The sequence below is a fragment of the Astyanax mexicanus genome, chromosome 6 (genome assembly GCF_023375975.1).
Source record: "Astyanax mexicanus isolate ESR-SI-001 chromosome 6, AstMex3_surface, whole genome shotgun sequence".
In the NCBI taxonomy this organism is placed as follows: domain Eukaryota; kingdom Metazoa; phylum Chordata; class Actinopteri; order Characiformes; family Acestrorhamphidae; genus Astyanax; species Astyanax mexicanus.
The window spans coordinates 13,489,086-13,495,085 of record NC_064413.1 but is presented as its reverse complement, the minus strand read 5'-3'; the positions used below and the strand labels follow the sequence as shown (position 1 = coordinate 13,495,085).

Here is a 6,000-nt window from a genome sequence, read left to right as displayed (position 1 = left end):
CTTTTTCGCGCGTTTTCCGTTTTCCCTCCGTTTTTGTTCTTTTTTTTTTTTTTTTTTTTTACTTTTTTTTTTTTTTTAACTCGATATGTTGTTTGGCTTGTCTCTTTGTGTTCTTTTGTGTCCCCTTCTGCTCTTTAGGCAAGGACGACCGTCCCGCTCAGGTGTGACGTCATCAGGACTCGTGCGTTTTAACTGGAGGAGAAGACAAAAAAGTTGAAGGTTGTCTTCCCTCTCAATCTGCCCTTGCTCCCTGCCTTCCTCCAGCTGCCTCGGCCCTTTCTGGACCTCGGAGGGGTTTGGTGGGTTACGGGTATAGCTCGGGTTTCTCTTCATTCACGTATAAATCTTTCGCCTTTTACTAAAGATTTGCGTGGAGGGGAACGTTGACGAGTATTGCTTATTTTTTGAAAGCTTTGCTTTTAGCGAAGCTGCTCATCTCAGTACCAAAAAAAAAAAAAAAGACAGAGACAGAGAGAGAGAGAGAGAGAGAGAGAGAGAGAGAATGAAAACATGAATGAATCAATAAATAATAATAATAAAAAAAAATAGACTAGGAAGGAATGATGACAAAAGAAAACAGTAAAAAAAAAAAAAAGTTTGTAAGGAATAATGGTAAAAGACAGACCTCTTTGAACAATGACTAGAGTAGGGTGACGTTAAATGGGTGGGACATCTGTTGGCTTCGCCGCTTAGTAGCTACATAGTAAAAAGAAGGGCCCCGCAACCAGGTGGCGATATTCGGGTTATCGCTTCTCGGCCTTTTGGCTAAGATCAAGTGTAGTATCTGTTCAAGATGCCAGAAGGCGACACTAGGCCGGCCCGAGTGGTTCGGTTGAGAAATTCGGTCCGGGTGGAGGTTCTGGAAGATGCGCCGGCTGAAGTGAGGCAGAGATTCGGATGGGACTGGATCGTGCTCCGAGTATTGAGGGAGTACTGTGGGATGGCGCCTGCGAAGATTTTCTGCATCCAGGATTTCAGCTCGTCAGGATTCATGGACGTCACTTTTGCTGCGTATTCCGACTGCGACGCCTTCTACGCCAAGTGCTCACACCAGCAGGACAAGGAACTGCTCACGGGAACCCGGTTCACCCCGCTCTTCGCCCTGGATGTGGTGCCTGTGGTCGTCCACCTGTATAACCCCTTCGTGGAGGACGTCGCTATCAGGACTTTCCTCTCCCGTTATTGCATCTCCGTGTCGAATGCAGAGAGGATCCAGGGGAGACACGGGATTTGGAACGGCAAGAGGAGGTTCGTGGTGAAGTTCCGGGCAGATCCGGCGGTGCCAGGCGGCCTCCTGCACCCGCTAGGCAGCTTCTCGATCGGGCCTCACCGGGGCTACCTCCATTACCCCGGGCAGCCCATGTACTGCCGTCGGTGCGGCGGGCTGGGCCACTCAAAGGAGGCCTGCACTGGGGAGCGGTGCCGCCATTTTGGAGCCGAGGACCATGTGGCAGCAAACTGTGGGGAGCCAAAGACATGCAGTCTTTGCGGAAGCAAGGAGCACCTTTACCGGAACTGCCCGGAAAAAGGGAGGGCCTTCTCTGCCCTCTTCCAAGATGGCTTCCAAGCTTCCAGGGTAGAACCGCGACTAGAGCCCCGGGCGAAACCATCTACTAGCAGGCACGCCGCGGCTAGTACCGGGGCAACCGAAGCAGAATCCGGGCCAGACACTCTCACCAGCTTTCAGCTTCCAGCAAAGGAACTGCCTCAACCCCAACCAGAGGCGAGCACGGCGGTGACAGAACAACCACCAGACGAGAGGGGATCCGGAAGCACGGGGGGAGCCACCGGCGAGAACACTCCAGCTCCAGCCGCAGCAGCAGTATCCGAAGGACAGAGCGTCCCCCTACGGGAGCAGGAGGACCAGGCCAAACAGGCCACGTCCTGGACTCCACTCAGCTGGGCGGAGTCTTTGGCCGACTTGGATCTGTACCCAACGGACCAGCAGATGGACTGGGCGAATATCGTCATTCCAGACAGTCAGGAGGCTCGGGAGGACAGAGTCACAAAGCAGGGGCCGAGCCCCAGCCCTTCGAGGCCTCGTCAAGGTCGCGAGGCGGACAAGGAGGAAGGGCGGGAGGTCAAGCGGGTCCGGGTCAAGGACAGGGACAAGGACAATGAGTTTGATCTCTCCTCACCTGAGGAAGTGGGACTGAAGGTGAGGGGGTCCTGGCGGGGGAGGAGTCAGTACCCCGGGGGGCAGAGGGACACAAGGGGGCTGAAGAAAGGGGGAACGGCTGGACAGAGGTTTTGTCGAGAAGGGCGGGAAGGGGTAGGGCGTCTGGGAGGAAATCTACAAATGGAAGTGTTTAAAGGGAAGGTTTGTGTTGATTGTAATGTGGAAGGGGTGGATGGGCAGAAGGTGGGACTTTGTTGGGGAGAGGGGTGGGTCCAGAGTTTTGAGGGGGGTATGCCTAATTTTTTTGAAGGTGTGGGGACTGAGTTGTGGGTTGGGAGAATGCAATATGAAGGGGAAGGGACTTCTACGCTTTATGGGAGGGAGGGCTGGGTAGGTGGGGCTTTAAGAATGGACAATTTGCCAATTTTCTAGAATGTGTCACTTTTCTGTTAGTTCCCTCAACGTGAGGGGAATCAAGCAAAGGACGAAGAGATTAACAGTCTTTTTGAGTTTGGAGTCAGTACCTTTTGACGTTTTATTTTTGCAAGAATGCAACTTGACCTCGACTTTGGAGGAAGTCTCCTTTGCTAGGGATTGGACTTTGGGACCGTCAGTATGGGGGGTGGGGGAGAGGATGGGAGAAGGGGTGGGAGTCCTCTTTAAATCCTTCGATTTCCATGTCTCCACCGTCCACTGTCCGGTACCGGGGAGGGTGTTGATCATAGATGGCACATGGAGAGGACGCAATTTTAGGCTGATAGATGTGTACGCGCCGTGCAGAGTGGGGGAGAGAGGGGGCTTCTTCAGATTGCTAGAGCCTCTGCTTTTAACCAACAAGCTGCTAATAGTGGGAGGGGATTTCAATGTAGACCCAGACAAAGGGGGGGCTGGCGAGCTGGTTCGGGTAATGACTCAGGCGCACTTGGTGGACACCTTTCACTTGGCGGAGCCGAGTGCGGGGGGCCATACCTGGAGGAATTCAAGGGGGAATGCAGCCAGGCTGGACCTGTTGTTCGTGTCCGACAGCCTGATGGTCACAGGGTATACATCAGTACCCTTTTGGGCATCAGACCACTGCAGGATAGGTATTAGGGTACAGATGGAGGGGGAACGAGGGAAAGGTCTGTGGAGGCTGAACAGGGCGGTTTTACAAGACCCGGCTTTTCAAAGGGTGTTCTGCCTGCTCTACCCGGGCTGGAGGGCTTTGCGGGACCTGTACGATACGAGGGCAGAGTGGTGGGAAGACACTAAGCGCAGGGTCAGCATTCTGTGTAGATGGTGGGGCCAACATAAGGCTAGAGAGAAAAGGCAAGGGGTAGAGTACTGGTCCGAGGAGATGCAGGAGGCCTGGACAGAATGGGATCACGAGCGGCTTAGGACCGCCAGCGAAGCCCTGCGAACTTGTTACGAAACGCAGGCCAGGGGTTTCTGCATCCAGGCAGGCAAGCAGGGGCCTGAACTGGACGAGCGGCCCACGTCCTACTTTTTCGACGATGTCAGGAGAAGACAGGGGCGAGTACATATTCAGGGCCTCAGGCAGGGGGCTCAGCTACACCGCACCACGGAGGGGATGCTAGAGGCAGTCAGGGTTTACTATAGCAACCTTTTTCAGGGGCAGGCTCCCCAGGGAGAGGGTGTAGAGCAGTTCCTCGAAGGGGTCAGCGGGAGGCTACGGGAGGAGGAGAGGGGGGCCTTAGAGGGAGACATCACGCTGGGTGAGATGGAACGGGCCATGCACTCGCTGAAAAGCGGAGTGGCACCAGGTGCTGACGGGCTACCCGTGGAGTGGTACCGGTCCTTTTGGCAGCTCGTGGGCCCTGGTGGTGCACCCCGATCAAACATGTGGGGTGCCTGGCTGCATGAGCGCCATGAATTTGGCACTCATCAGGGATGCGTTGGCATGGGCGGAACAGCGGCATGTGCCGCTGGCCCTCCTGAGCCTCGACCAGGAAAAAGCCTTCGACCGAGTGAGCCACAAATTCCTGTTCGAGGTGCTAAAACGGATGGGGTTCGGCCCTGGGTTCGTAGACGCCGTGCGGCTCCTGTACACAGGGGCCGTCAGTCGTGTCGGGGTCAACGGTCATTATACGGGCGAGGTAGCGCAGAAGGGTGGGGTGAGGCAGGGGTGCCCGCTCTCCCCCCTATTGTACGTGCTTTACTTGGAGCCGCTGGCCGAGAGGCTGAGGAGGGAAGCCAACTTTTCGGGCCTGCATATTCCTGGGGGCAGAGGTCGAAATGCCAAAATCTCGGTGTACGCAGATGACGCCACGCTCTTCCTCACGTCGGAGGAGGACTTCCGGGCAGCCGGGCGAGTCCTGGCGGCGTTTTCAGACGTCACCGGGGCGCGGGTCAACCGATCAAAATCCGCGGTCATGTACGCGGGCTCGTGGGCGGGGAGGACCGACGTGCCGGAGAGTTTCTCCCTTCAGCGGGACGGCCTAAAGATTCTGGGGGTGAATTTTTGGCGTGAGGGGAGTGCACAGAAAAATTGGGACATGGCTCTCGGGAAAGCGCAGGCAAAGGTCGGGCAGTGGGGGACGAGAGATCTCTCGTTGACAGGAAGGGTCAAGGTGGTCAATTCAGACTTGCTGGCAGGGCTCAACCACCTAGCGTACGTGTACCCCATCCCGTTCGTGGTAGGCAGGAGACTGGAGAGGTTGGTTTTCAGCTACGTGTGGGGCGGGCGGTGCGAGCACGTATCCAGGGCAACAATGTACACGGAGCGGGACAGGGGCGGGAGGGGAGTCGCCCACATCCCCTTTAAGACCATGGCCCTCTTCGTGGCCTTTTCCGCCAGGCTGGTCGACAGCACGACGGACCATCTCGCAGGTCTGTTCGCCAGGTTCTGGTTGGTGTTCACCTTTCGCGACATCATCCCCTGGTCGGGGACGGCCCCCTGGTCCACGGACCGGCCCTGGCACTACCAGCGCGTGGTCCAGGCCGTCCGGGATCTCCCAGGGTGCCTCGAGGAAGGCCTAGTCCTGGAACACAGGAAGCTGTACAGGCGCTGGAGGGACCGCTGCGTAGAGCAGGCGGGCGGAGGGCCGCCCCACCACCTACACGTCAACTGGAAAGCCCTGCAGCCAAACTGGCTGGACGGGGCCAGCAAAGACTTACACTGGCTGGGGGCCCTGGGCAGACTCCCGGTGCGGGAACGGCTACACAGGCACGGCACCTGCCACACGCGGCTGTGCCCGGTCGGGTGCGGGGAGGAGGAAACGATAGAGCACGTGATGTGGTCGTGTCCAATCGCCGCGCGATTCTGGGAGCTAGTGGCGGAAGGGCGGTCTAGGGAGCACCGGATGCCCATCACCAGGGACCTGGTGCTGTTCGGGAGGGGGCTGCAGGGCATGGGCCCGCAGGAGGCCAGGGAGGTGTGGGCCACGGTTTCTGTGGCCAAGAGCGTCCTGTGGGGTACGAGATGCGAGAGCATGAGAAAGGAGGACCCGAGGGTCAGGCCCAGTGACGTGTACCAGGCATTTCGGGGGCGGTATCGTAAGGTGAGGAAGAGGGGGCAGGGCGGGGGAGAGGGTATAATTAGAGTAGGGTTGGGAGGTGGGCAGGGCGCGGGGTTCTCAGGTATGGCGGTACTGTCAAAGCCTTGGTGGCCGAAACGGTAGTTGTGGGGTTTTTTTTGTTTTTGTTTTGTGTGCTATTTACTGGGGTGGATTGTGTTCGGGGTTGTTGTACATAAGGGCTTGTGGCCCCGGGTTTGGGATTCTGGGGCTTGGTTTTGTTTGTTGCTTTGTTTTTCTCTGTTGGTATTTGTGAAAAAGATGTGGGGGTTGCGCTGTCTTCTGTACGGTGTCCTGTATTGATTTGAATGTGTAAATAAAGCTCTGGTTTATCAACAGAAAAAATCTGTTCTTGTCAGTTTTAGC

At 56.6% G+C, this 6,000-nt stretch overlaps 1 non-coding gene and 1 pseudogene across 1 annotated transcript; both read left to right on the top strand.

Annotated features, from left to right (window-relative positions):
* Positions 1-313: 313 nt before the first annotated feature.
* On the top strand, positions 314-430 carry LOC125802834 (U5 spliceosomal RNA). The gene has a single exon (XR_007439886.1). It is a non-coding gene; the product is annotated as a U5 spliceosomal RNA (small nuclear RNA).
* A 315-nt stretch (positions 431-745) lies between these two features.
* LOC125802673 (U2 spliceosomal RNA) lies at positions 746-813 on the top strand (annotated as a pseudogene).
* Positions 814-6,000: the final 5,187 nt, after the last annotated feature.